Source organism: Rhinoderma darwinii, chromosome 6 (assembly GCF_050947455.1).
Source record: "Rhinoderma darwinii isolate aRhiDar2 chromosome 6, aRhiDar2.hap1, whole genome shotgun sequence".
Lineage (NCBI taxonomy): Eukaryota > Metazoa > Chordata > Amphibia > Anura > Rhinodermatidae > Rhinoderma > Rhinoderma darwinii.
Window position 1 is genome coordinate 45,209,332 of NC_134692.1, and position 14,990 is coordinate 45,224,321.

A 14,990-nucleotide genomic window follows, 5' to 3' on the forward strand; every position below is an offset into this window, starting at 1 on the left:
AGTGTATTATAAAAGCAATCGGAGGATCGCATATTAAAGTCCCCTAGTAGGACTAGTAAAAACGTTAAAAAAAAGTTTAATAAAGTTAATAAAAAATATATATTTTTAAAAATTACAAATCCACTTTTTCCCTTTACAAAATGCCTTATTTTTTAAAAAACAAAATAAAGTCAAAACGTTACACATATTTGGTATTTACGCGTCCGTAACGACCCAGACTATAAAGCTATTACATTATTTAACCCGCACGGTGAACGCCGTAAAAAATAAAATAAAAAACAATGGAAAAATTGCTGTTTTCTGTGAATCCTGCCTTAAAAAAAAATAATTGATAAAAACTGATCAAAAAGTCGCATCTACTCCAAAATGGTACCAATAAAAACTACAAGTCGTCCCGCAAACAAATAGCCCTCATACAACTGTATCGGCAGAAAAATAAGAAAGTTATGGCTCTTCAAATACGGAGAAACAAAAACAAATAATTTTGAAAAAAAAGTGTTTACTGTGTAAAAGTAGTAAAACATACAAAATCTATCAAATTTGGTATCGCTGGAATTGTGACAACCCGCTGAATAAAGTTATTGTGTTATTTATACCACACGGTAAACGGCGTAGATTTTGTAAGCAAAAGAGAGTGGCGAAATGTCCGTTTTTTTTGTTTCCCCCCCCCAAAAAAAAGTTAATAAAAGTTAATCAATAAGTTATATGTACCACGAAATGGTGCTATTAAAAAATGCAACTTGTCCCGCAAAAAACAAGACCTTATACAGCTATGTCGACACAAAAATAAAAAAGTTATAGCTCTTGGAATGCGACGATGGAAAAACATCAAAAATAGCTTGGTCATTAAGGTCTAATATAGGCTGGTCATTAAGGGGTTAAAGCGCCTATTAGATTAGGAGATAGGGCAGTTATAAACTGGTGACAGAGACTCTTTAAGGGCATTTTTGATGTCCTTGTGTAAAGCTCCTCTTCCTAACGACAAAGCAGCTATTGCACAAAAAAAGTGTAAGTGTACAACGGAAATTATCAGGAAAACAATGTAATTTACCTCACATTGATTCAAATATTTCCCTATTTATGGACCAATTTTAACTGATCAAGCACAAATATATCATAATATAAAAATAAATAAAAAAATGTTCACTTACCAGCTAAAGTCTTATTGTTTGTCTGAAAAGAAACTAGAAAGGTCAACTTCACATGCCTAAAATCAATAGCTGTAAGTATCTCTTACCTTGTCAACTGCCAGAAAATCCCCTGCGAATAACATAAGCATCTTGATGCACCTGCTTCCTATTTATATATGCTGTCACACATACAGTTCAAGGATGATGGAACAAGTTTTGGCACTTCAGTAAAACGTATTTTTCAAAAAATACTACAGGTTCTGCGTACACCTCTCATAATCTCCTTAGGCAAAAAAATAACAACGGTTTCTTAGAATTTTGATCAGCATTTACATCAATGTTGGACAACCCTTCAAACTTTTTGTGTTAGCAGTAAGAAGGTCGCGGGCTGCCTTCGTCCCTTACCATTCGACGGCCGCAACTGCAGAACTCTGTCTTCTTGCCAGTGGCTCCCACCTCGGAGATGCCAGCACACGAGGCCGTTCTTTTCTGAAGGGCCCTCTAAGGTGCGGCCCTCAACAGCCAGCACGCACACATGCAAAAAGTTGTCTAATTGTCCCCAGATCACCCTGGACTATAAAAAGGGCTCTGCCCTTCAACTCCTTGTCTGAGCGTTGTTGTTGTCTACCCATGTTCGCATTGCAAATAGTCCCTTAGTTGTATCCTGCTCCCAGTGTACCCGTATCCTTTATCCTGTTGTTGTGTTTGTCTGGACTCCCACAGATACTCTTGTGCTAAAGACATTTGCATATACTGTTGTTTGGCCGGCTGCCACTTCGCTTCGGTGGAGCGGCCTAGTGGGTCCACATACCCCAGGATCGTGACAGGAGGTCAAAACCTAGGGGTTGGAACCTTTTGTCAAGATAGCCATTATTCATGAGACCTATTAGGGCATATGAACCTCATTGAGGAGAGTCCTCTTCTGAGGACCCCCTTTATTATCCAGAGCAAAAAGCTGGTAAATAAGAGCAGCTCTGACTGTGGTAGACACAGTCCTGTAATTTATCATGTGGTTACCAATTCATTTGAATCGTCAATGTGTAATTCTACGGTACATTAGCCCTGTAGTGGTCACTCAATTGATTAGAGCCGTGTGTATGGGGTTATTTATAAAAGGAGTTGGAAGAAGTCCCACAAATTGGTTTCTTAAAAACAGCTTTTATCTCAGACTACATATACTACATACTTTCGAGTTCCAAAATAATGCCAAAAAGTAATTTGCAGTAACAGAAATACAAGCAAGATGCATAAATAATAGCACACACTATCATAACAAATCCATTACAATAAGAATCACAAAAAATCTAAGCGTAAAAAATGTTAAGTGGCTGAGATTAGGGATTTAGCTATAGAGTGTGCAGAGGTAGTTGTTGCACTCAGGTGCTGCTGCCTGAATAGGCCCAAACTTTCCTTTGCCCTATAAATAAAACCGTATTATAAATGGCACATGGTAGGTAGGAGCCGTGTCACAGATTTTGCATTGAGGCCCAGGAGATCCAAGTTACCCCTCTGGCTAAGATCTTACAAATGATGAAACCTTTAAAGACGAAACATCGCAGTTGAGAATCCTTGGACCAGAAATTAGCAGTCACCCATGTTCCATGCAAGTTTTCTGAATGTTATAATTTTCGTCTCATATTATTAGTTTTTTTGGATGATTGCATTGATATTAGCAAAAACAAATAAATAAAAAAATGTGATACCCTTAATTAACAATTACCTTTCACACTAATTTCTAGTGCTGAAACACATTAGCCGTGGATTTCTTCCTCTGGACTCTGGCAACTTGTAACACTAAACAATTTTACGATTAGGGGGATATTCCCATTTTAATTCCTTATGGACACAGCCTGTTTTGGCCTTATGGACCAGGCCAAATTTTTCTAATCTGACATGTATAACTTTAAGTGGTAATAACTTTGGAATGATTTTATTATTTCAAGCGATTGTGAGATTGTTTTCTCATGACAGTTTGTACAGGGGTATAGTGAGCATTTTGAACCCACAGGTTTTTTGATACATTTTGTGGAATTAGGTAGTGAAAATGAACATTTACATTTCTACCAATAAAACGTAGAAATTTTAAATTTTTACAAGGCATAAAGGAGAAAAAGCACCCTGAAAAGCAAGTTCTCCCAATTACGGCAATACACCATATGTGGTCATAAACTGCTGTTTGGACGCACGGTAGAGCTAAGAAGTGAAGGACCACCATTTGGCCTTTGGAGCTCAATTTTTGCTGGAATGGTTTTTGGGGGAAATGTCACATTTGCAGAGCCCCTGAGGGACCAAATCAATGGAAACCCCCCAGAAGTGACCCCATTTGGGAAACTACACCCTGAAGGAATTTATCAAAGGGTATAGCATTTTTATTTTTTGCTGAATTTAGCGGAAATAGAAATTGAAAATCGAATTTTTTTCCGATAAAGCCTTGGAAATTTTCAATTTTTACAAGAAATAAAGGAGAAGAAGCACCCCAACATTTGAAAAAGCTATTTCTCCCGATTACTGCAATACCCCGTATGTGGTCTTAGGCTGGGTTCACACGACCATGTTACGTCCGTAATGTACGGAACGTATTTCGGCCGGTAGACCCGGACCGAACACAGTGCAGGGAGCCGGGCTCCTAGCATCATACTTATGTACGATGCTAGGAGTCCCTGCCTCTCCGTGGAACTACTGTCCCGTACTGTAATCATGTTTTCAGTACGAGACAGTTGTCCTGCAGCGAGGCAGGGACTTCTAGCATCGTACATAAGTATGATGCTAGGAGCCCGGCTCCCTGCACTGTGTTCGGTCCGGTACTTGCGGCCGAAATACGTCCGTCCATTACGGACTTAATTAGTGTGTGTGCGCATACCCTTAAACTTCTATTTGGACACACGGCAGGGCTCAGAAGAGAAGGAGCACCATTTGGCTTTTGGAGTTCAAATTTAGCTGGAATGGTTTTCGGGTGTCATGTCGCATTTGCAAAGCTCCTGAAGGGTCAAAACAGTAGAAACTCCCGAAAAGTGACCCCATTTCAGAAACTATACCCCTTAAGGAATCCTTCTTGGGGTATAGTGAGCATTCAGAACCCACAGGTCCTCTGCAGAATTTATTGGAATTAGGCCGTGAAAATGAACATCAACATTTTTTCCACTAAAATATTGAATTTTTTTATTTTGACAAGGAATAAAGGAGAAAAAGCACCCCAACACTTGTGAAGCAATTTCTCCTGAGTATGGAAATACCCCACATGTGGTCATAAACTGCTGTTTGGACACATGGCGGGGCTCAGAAAGGCAGGAGCGCAATTTTGAATGCAGATTTTGCTGGATTGGTTTTTAGGCGCCATGTCGCATTTGCAAAACCCCTGAGGTACCAGAGTACAGCGGAAGCCCTCAAGAAGTGACCCCATTTTGGAAACTACACTACTCAAGGCAATTATAATTTCCCTGGATACATGACAGGGCTCAGAAGTGAAAAGCACCATGCGCATTTGAGGCCTATTATGGTGATTTTCACAGCATTAGCCCACAATTGCAGGGCTCTGAGGTCAAAAAGTAAAACAAACCCCCAAGTAGTGATCCCTGCTTTGGAAACTACACCCCTTAAGTCATTTTAAGGAGCGTAGTGAGCATTTTTACATCACAGGTATTTTTCCATTAGAAATGGACGCTCAGCAGATGGTACAAAGTGAACATTTTCCACTCATATGCCATTTTAGTGCACAATATGTTGTGCCCAGTTTGTGCCACTGAAGACAAATATCTCATAAACTGTTAAGCGGGTTATCCCGGGCAGGGCTGGCCTTAGGTTGGATGGCGCCCTGTGTGGGACTCTCTGTTGCCACCCTCCAAAAAACAAAAATTAACCACATATATAGACACATACATACAGACACATTTATATATACAGACACATACAGGCACATAAATACACAGACAGAAACATATACAAATACATAAAAAGCACATATATACAAGCACATAGACACATTCACATACAGACCATGTATACCTACACAGGAACATATATACACAGTACAGATAATGTAGTAGGTGTTACCAGCAGTTCTATGTAACACTATAGATAACACAGTGATACCTATGAGTACAGATAATGTAGTAGATGTTACCTGCAGTCCTATGTAACACCAGAGATAATACACTCTGAGAACTATACCCACACAGGCACATGTAAGCACACACAGAAACACTATATATATATATATATATATATATATAAACACTACCGTTCAAAAGTTTGGGGTCACCCAGACAATTTTGTGTTTTCCATGAAAACTCACACTTATATTTATCAAATGAGTTGCAAAATGACTAGAAAATATAGTCAAGACATTGACAAGGTTAGAAATAATGATTTTTATTTGAAATAATAATTTTCTCCATCAAACTTTGCTTTCGTCAAAGAATGCTCCCTTTGCAGCAATTACAGCATTGCAGACCTTTGGCATTCTAGCTGTTAATTTGCTGAGGTAATCGGGATAAATTTCACCCCATGTTTCCAGAAGCCCCTCCCACAAGTTGGATTGGCTTGATGGGCACTTCTTGCGTACCATACGGTCAAGCTGCTCCCACAACAGCTCTATGGGGTTGAGATCTGGTGACTGCGCTGGCCACTCCATTGCAGATAGAATACCAGCTGCCTGCTTCTTCCATAAATAGTTGTTGCATAATTTAGAGGTGTGCTTTGGGTCATTGTCCTGTTGTAGGATGAAATTGGCTCCAATCAAGCGCTGTCCATAGGGTATGGCATGACGTCGCAAAATGGAGTGATAGCCTTACTTATTCAAAATCCCTTTTACCTTGTACAAATCTCCCACTTTACCAGCACCAAAGCAACCCCAGACCATCACATTACCTCCACCATGCTTGACAGATGGCGTCAGGTACTCTTCCAGCATCTTTTCAGTTGTTCTGCGTCTCACGAATGTTCTTGTGTGATCCAAACACCTCAAACTTCGATTCGTCTGTCCATAACACTTTTTTCCAATCTTCCTCTGACCAATGTCTGTGTGCTTTTGCCCATATTAATCTTTTCCTTTTATTAGCCAGTCTCAGATATGGCTTTTTCTTTGCTACTCTGCCCTGAAGGCCAGCATCCCGGAGTCGCCTCTTCACTGTAGACGTTGGTACTGGCGTTTTGCGGGTACTATTTAATGAAGCTGCCAGTTGAGGACCTGTGAGGCGTCTATTTCTCAAACTAGAGACTCTAATGTACTTGTCTTGTTGCTCAGTTGTGCAGCGGGGCCTCCCACTTCTCTTTCTACTCTGGTTAGAGCCTGTTTGTGCTGTCCACTGAAGGGAGTAGTACACACCGTTGTAGGAAATCTTCAGTTCCTTGGCAATTTCTCGCATGGAATAGCCTTCATTCCTAAGAACAAGAATAGACTCAAGTTTCACATGAAAGCTCTCTTTTTCTAGCCATTTGGAGAGTTTAATCGAACCCACAAATGTAATGCTCCAGATTCTCAACTAGCTCAAAGGAAGGTCAGTTTTATAGCTCCTCTAAACAGCAAAACTGTTTACAGCGGTGCTAACATAATTGCTCAAGGGTTTTAGTGTTTTCTAATCATTCATTAGCCTTCTAACACAGTTAGCAAACACAATGTACCATTAGAACACTGGAGTGATGGTTGCTGGAAATGGGCCTCTATACACCTATGTAGATATTGCATTAAAAACCAGACGTTTGTAGCTAGAATAGTAATTTAGCACATTAACAATGTATAGAGTGTATTTCTGATTAATTTAATGTTATCGTCATTGAAAAAACTGTGCTTTTCTTTCAAAAATAAGGAAATTTCTAAGTGACCCTAAACTTTTGAACGGTAGTATATATATATATATATTATGCAATGCACCTACAAACTGGAGATACACTTTAAAAAGATTATTTCCATGAGTTAATCCCCTAAGGGGTAGTAAACTATATATAAGGAGAGGTCGAGTATATAGGGGACAGCAGAGTATATAGGGGCAGCAGAGTATATAAGGGACAGCAGAGTATATAAGGGACAGCAGAGTATATGGGGGACAGCAGAGTATATGGGGGACAGCAGAGTCTATAGGGGCAGCAGAGTATATAAGGGGCAGCAGAGTATATAAGGGGCAGTAGAGTATATAAGGTACAGCAGAGTATATAGGGGCAGCAGAGTATATAAGGCAGAGGCGTAGCTAGGTTCTCCTGCACCCGGGGCAAAGATTCAGCCTGGTGCATCCTCCAAACTCTTTCCCGACATATTCCTTCCACTCACCATGTTTGTTTTCTCAACCAATCAATGAGGTGTAACTTTTTTTTTAACTTTTATTTTAATGTAGCCATTTGTACATTTTACAAGCAGTATAGTTCTATGTGCGGTCCTTGTTTTGCGGATCCGTGATATGCAGCCATATAAATGGCAACGGACATGTGCTTGAGGCCTTAGGCCTCATGCCCACTTCAGTTTTTTTCATCAGGGGGCTATCCGTTGTTTGAACTGATAGCACCCTGACACATTCATTTCAAAGGGGCTAAGCACACTTTCGTTATTTTAACGGAACCATGCCGCCATTCCCTCAAAAATAGGGCAGGTCCTTGCATTGATTTGGTCCGTGAAACAACGGACTGCACATGGAAGCCATCCGTGTGAGATCCGTGAGTCACGGAACCGTCATTAGCAGCAGTACAACGGCTGACGTGTGCATAAGGCCATACAGTCAAATCCTTTTTCCCCACTAAAACAATTTATACTGAATCCCCTCACCCCACACATAATATTTACAGTAAAATCCCCCCTCCCACACAAAAACTATTTATAAACACACACACACACACACAAACACCTCCACACACATACCTCCACACACACACACCTCCACACACACACACACACACACACACACACACACACACACGCACACACACACACACCTCCACACACACACACACACCTCCACACACACACACCTACACACACACACACACACACACCTACACACGCACACACTGTATATACATACACTCTGTATACACACACACTGTATATAAACACACTGTATACACACACTGTGTATATATATATATATACACACACACACACCTCCACACACACACCCACCCACCCCCACACACACACACACACACACTGTATATACACACATACACTGTATACACACACACTGTATATACGCACACACTGTACACACACACACACACACACACACACACACACACTGCGCATATACACACACACTGTATATATATATATATATATATACACACACACACATACACACACTGTATACATACACACACACTGTGCATATATATATATATATATATATATATACACACACACACTGTATATATACACGCACACTGTATGTACACACAAACCCCTCCCCCTACTTGCACATAAGCAGCTGTACTTATCAGTCTGGAGCTCTGTGGAGGGATCTTCATGTTATGAGGGGTCACACGTTGCAGGCAGGAGGAGAGTTGTGTGTAAGACCGCTCCTCCCCAGCCCTCTCTTCCTCCATCCTATCTGCCTGTCTGCTAGCTGGGGCTGAACACTTCAATGGTGTTCTCCTCACAGGCAGAGTGTATGGCCGGCTGCATTATATTACGTCACATGTGATGTATAATGCAGCCGCCAGGAGCACACACACTCTGCCTGTGCAGGAGAACATTGTGCATTACATTTACACAGCTCCCACTCCTGTCCCATGCACTGCCCATGGCACTAAATGTCTATAGGGGTACCGGCCCGGAGGGCACATGCCTCCACTCTCCTGGTCGGCGCCCCCCCTTCCTTCCCTTGTAGCAGCGCCCGGGGCACATGTCCCGCCTGCCCACCTAGCTACGCCCCTGTATAAGGGATAGCAGAGTATATAGGGGCAGCAGAGTATATAGGGGCAGCAGAGTATATAGGGGCAGCAGAGTATTTAGGGGGTAGCAAAGTAGATAAGGGGCAGCAGAGTAGATAAGGGGCTGCACAGATATCTTTATTTTACACACACACACACATACACACACACATACACACACATACACACACACACATACACACACACACACACACACGCACACGCACACACATTTACCATCTACCCCTTGCAGACAGGATCACAGGCTTCTTGCAGGAGGGGCTGTGGGCAGATCTTCCTCTTCACTTGCTCATCGGCTACTGTTTACTCCGTGTGTGTAACGAGGAGCAGAGGAAATTGCAGAGCCCAGTGGCGCCCCCTACAGGCTGGTAGGGTGCAGCGCCCTGTGCACTCACACAGGTCACATACCCCTAAGGCCGGTCCTGATCTCGGGTATAGCGATGCCATATATGTGGATGTAAACTGCTGTTTGGGCACACTGTAGTGTTCAGAGTGGAGGGAGCGCTATTAGGCTTTTGGAGATTTTGCTTGGTAGTCGTTTTACTGGAATTTTAATTTATGATGTGAGGGCATGTATAAGCTGGTCAGAGTACATCAGAGTATATGTAAGCTCTGCAGAGTACATCAGATCATAATAAGGTGGTATAATAATGCAGTAAATAAATAATAATCCACAGATGTGTGCCCTGTGTCGGACTGATAAATGGTGCCCCATCTTATCCGCTTTGAAACACACTCTGGACCTTTTGCGTCGTCATATTCTGAGAGCCATAACTTTATTTTTTCTCCAACGGAGCTGTGCTAGGGCTTATTTGTCACAGGACAATCTGTGGTTTTCTTTGGTACCGTTTTGGGGTACATGCGATTTTTTATTATTTTTTTTTATCACTTTTATTCACATTTTTGGCAAGCAAGGTGACCAAAAACCAGCAATTCTGATAAGGTTTTTTATTTTTTTCTACAGTATTCACCGTGTGCTATAAATGTAATTTTTACTTTCTTCTGCAGGTCGATAAGATTACGGTGATATCATATGTATAATAGGTTTTTTTTATGTTTTGCACAATAAAATCAAATTTTTTAAAAATAATTTATTTTCTGTCACCATATTCTAGGAGCCATAACTTTTTTATTTTTCAGTCAAAAAAGCTGTGTAAGGGCTTGTTTTTTTGCGGGACGGGTTGTAGTTTTTATTGGTACTATTTTGGGGTAGATGCGACTTTTTGATCACTTTTTATTCTATGTTTTGGGAGGGGGGGACAAAAAAACAGCGATTCTGGCATCGTTTTTTTTTTTTTTTCTTCACTGTGTTCACTGTGCTGGAAGAATAGACGTTTCCAAATTCCCCCTAATAACTTCAATAACTGACGGATCACTTGCTGCCTAATTTATACCACCCCTTAAAAGGCGCCATTGTAAAAAGATAATCAATGTTATTGACTTCACCTGTCAGTAGTTTTAATGTTATGACTGAATGGTGTATGTTGAAGAAGTGTTATCTATAATGGATCTGGCCGCAGATATTGTCCTCTCCCATGAACAATGAACATTTATGTTTAAAGGGAATCTGTCACTAGATTTTGAGGCACTAAACCACCAGCATGTCATTATTCTGCTGGGAAATAGCGCCCTAATCATGCCAGCTCAAAACTGTCCGTGTTAGCATTTTAAGTTATAATACGATGTGTGCTGTACGTAAATGACCAGAGATGAGTCCTGAGATTAGTCCAGGTGTACTGGCCTTGTTGACTTCATCTGAGCATGTGCAGGTAGCCGTTGAGCTCATCTCAAGATTTTTTTCTGGTAATTTACATGCAGTGCACGCTGTATTGTGACTTGTTTTTAGACCAAATGCTAAAACAGACAGTTTTGAGAGAAACATGTTTAGTATAACAACATGCTGGTGGTTAAGTGACCTAAAATCTAGCGACATGTTCCCATTAAACCTAAATGTTCATTGTTCATGGGAAAGGACAAGATCTGTGGCCACGTGGATTACAAATTACATGAACGAAATCTTGATCTGTCACCACTCAAAATATTTGGCGAGTAAACATGAGCACAACCTCATGTGCCCCGTCTTATTAATATCAATCTCTATATCAAACTATATTGAGGCAAAGGATTAAACAAAGGAAAAAAATGGTTTCTTGACATAATAAGAAAATGGGCTTTGGCTGGAGATGAGCAAATGTCCGAAAATTCATTTCTGGTCCAATTTGGTCAAACCTGCCATCAGATAAGATTTGTTCTGAATAAATTCATCGCAAATTGAAAATGCCTTGATTGATTGCACTGTTGGATTTTTTATGTTTCTTTAAATGAAAAAACTTGGTCACAGACTGAAGCATAACGGTGCTATATAACTTGAAAACACCAAGATTTGTGCCACTATTATTAGCAATTATATATATGCAAAACAATGAGTGACATCACGTCTATGATATCTGTGTCAGCAGCATGCTATAAACACCAGGATTTAAATGTTAACCCCTTAACGACCACCTGTGGCGTAACTACCGCTGTAGCAGCAATAGCGGCTGCTACGGGGTCCGCGGCATGAGGGGGCCAGTGCCGTGGCCCACGGACCTCCCAATGGCCGGAGGCTCTGCTAGCAGCCGCTATGTCTGCTACAGTGCGACGCCACTAAACACTACGGCAGAGCTGGGGGGGCTGTGTGGTGCTATATACAGGGGGGCTGTATGGTGCTATATGCAGGGGGGCTGTATGGTGCTATATACAGGGGGGCTGTATGGTGCTATATACAGGGGGGCTGTATGGTGCTATATACAGGGGGCTGTATGGTGCTATATACAGGGGGCTGTATGGTGCTATATACAGGGGGCTGTATGGTGCTATATATAGGGTGGTTGTATGGTGCGATATACAGGGGGCTGTATGGTGACACATACAGGGTGCTGTAAGGTGCTATATACAGGGGGCTGTATGGCGCTATATAAAGGGGGGCTGTATCGCGCTATATACAGGGGGGATGTATGGTGCTATATACAGGGAGCTGTATGGTGCTATATACAGGAGGGCTGTATGGTGCTATATACAGGTGGGGCTGTATGGTGCTATATACAGTGATGGAGCTGTATGGCGCTATCTACAGGGGGGCTGTATGGTGCTATATACAGGGAGGAGGCTGTATGACGTTATCTACAGGGGGCTGTATGGCGCTATATACAGGGAGGCGGCTGCATGGCGCTATCTACAGGGGGCTGTATGATGCTATCTACAGGGGCTATATGGCGCTATATACAGGGAGGGGGCCGTGTGACACTATCTACACGGGGGCTGTATGGCGCTTTATGCAGGAAGGGGGCTGTATGGCGCTATCTACAGGGTCGCTGTATGGTGCTATATACAGGGGGCTGTATGGTGCTATATACAGGGAGGGGGCTGTATGATGTTATCTACAGGGGGCTGCATGGCGCTATATACAGGGAGGCGGCTGCATGGCGCTATCTACAGGGGGCTGTATGATGCTATCTACAGGGGCTGTATGGCGCTATATACAGGGAGGGGGCCGTGTGACACTATCTACACGGGGGCTGTATGGCGCTTTATACAGGAAGGGGGCTGTATGGCGCTATCTACAGGGTCGCTCTATGGTGCTATATACAGGGGGCTGTGTATGGTGCTAACTACAGGGGGGCTGTATGGCGCTATCTACAGGGGGGCTGTATGGTGCTGTATACAGGGAGGGGGCTCTATGGCGCTATCTACAGGAGGGCTGTATGACGCTATCTACAGGGGGGCTGTATGGTGCTATATACAGGGAGGCGGCTGTATGACGCTATCTACAGGGGGCTGTATGGTGCTACATACATGGAGCTATGTATGGTGCTATCTACAGGGGGGCTGTATGGTGCTATATACAGGAAGGGGGCTGTATGGCGCTATCTACTGGGGGGCTGTATGACGCTCTCTACAGTTGGGCTGTATGGCGCTATATACAAGAGGCTGTGTCATTCCCTCCTTGGCTCCGTTCACCCACCCTACTCACTCGAAATGAGGTCAGGTGACTTAAAGTTTTTTTTTTTCATCAAGGGCATTTATGATATATCCACAGGATATGTCACAAATGTCAGATAGATGTGGGTTCCACCTCTGGGTCCCAGATCTATCTCTAGAATGGGGCCCTCTAAACCCCGTTCTACCTCTTTGCATTGTGGATGAAGCTTGGGATTTCCCACCATGAAGAAGAAAACAGTTTAGCTTGCTGAGCTATGCTGTTTCCGTAAGTCCCGTAGTGCTGAATAATAGTTACAGAAACAGCGTAAGTTGCATGCTACGCTGTTTCCATAACTGCCATTCCCTACTATGGGAGTTATGAAAACAACGCAGCTCATCGAGACAGCTGTTTTCTTCTTCATGGTCAGAAATCAGCCGGAACACAGAGAGGTAGAACGGGGTTAAGGGGGCCCCGTTCTAGAGATAGGTGCGTGTCCCAGAGGTGGGACCCGCATTTATCTGACATTTTTTACATATCCTGTGGATATGTCATAAATGTCCCTGATGGGAAAACCCCTTTAAGTAAGTCGGAAAAACTTACTGCTCGGTGTTCTTTTCAAAACTTACCAAAGAGTCGACTGCACTCCAGACTGACCGAGGCAGCAGCAACATCATCAATGCCGGCTAACATCACACGCCTCACCAAAGAGAAGCAGTTCCAGCCATCACATTAGGGGGCGAGTTGATTAAATGTTTGACCAAATATTGGAGGCAAATTTTTAAGTCAATAATTTTGTATGGCCCGCGAATGATGTTATAAAGATCCAAATTGCCCTTGGCAGAAAAAAGGTTCCCCACCCCTGGTATAAAGGATACAAAGCAGATGTATCTCAAAAAGTAAAAATATTTTCTAATAAAAAGTAATTAGAAAGTTGAACCAAACACACTGATACACATTTTTATAATAATAATAAAAAAAAAGGTTTTCAGAAGTGTACATAGCCTTTAAAACCTCTGAAATGTAGCTATTTGGTCCAGATCAAGGGCAGGACAACAGCTCTAACACACTGCCGCAAATCTGCTCTAAGGCCTTATTCACACAAGTGTCCAATTTGCCTGTCCAATTTGCGTCTGCAAAAACTGGCCTTTTTTCATACATATGACTGTACATGTGGCATCAGTGTGGTATCTGTGTGTCATCCGTCTTTCTCGATTGTGTTTCTCCTCTGCAAGCACTTCTTGGTTTCACTTTTCTTTACCAACTGATGTGGGAAGAACAGACCGCACACGGATGTCGTTCATGTGCTGTTTTTTCATATTATGCACCCATAGACTTTAAGTTTGGTCTGCAAAAACAAAACAGAATAGGACATGCAATGAGTTTCTCGCAATGGACACAAGATCTGTGAAAAACACGGATATATGAATACTCCCATTGAAGTGCATTGGTCAATGTGCTGTCAGTTATTTAAGCAGATAGCTCACAGACGTAAAATACGTTTGTGTGAATAAGGCCTTAGGGTGTATTTAGAGTCGGTTTTATTTTCATGTTTTTTGTCATGGTTTTTACCGCAGTCTTTGTAACCAAAGCAAAACCGTGACAATATTTCGAAATCTATCACACTTTTGCTGCAATTGCAAAAATTGTGGCAAAAAATAATTTGTGTGTATATATACCTTTAGGATAGGTGATAATTTTCTGATCGCTGGGGGCTCCACCGCTGGGACCACCACCGATTGTTAGAACAGGTGTCCCGAACCTCCAGATCCACTGTCTATGAGAATGATGGAAACAGCCGAGTGCTGTAATCGGCTGTTTCCATCATTCCATGGACTTTGAATGGAACGACAGTGCGCCTGCTCGACCGCCACTCCACTCAATGTCCTTTTCATTGCGGTCGAGCAAAAACCCTTGGAAAAAACCCTTTAATGGAAATTAGATTTCAAGTTAAAACTGCAAATAAGTTGAGTGATACTACGTGATTTGACAGGGATATGAAATTCAAGAAGACAGAGAAAGGAAGG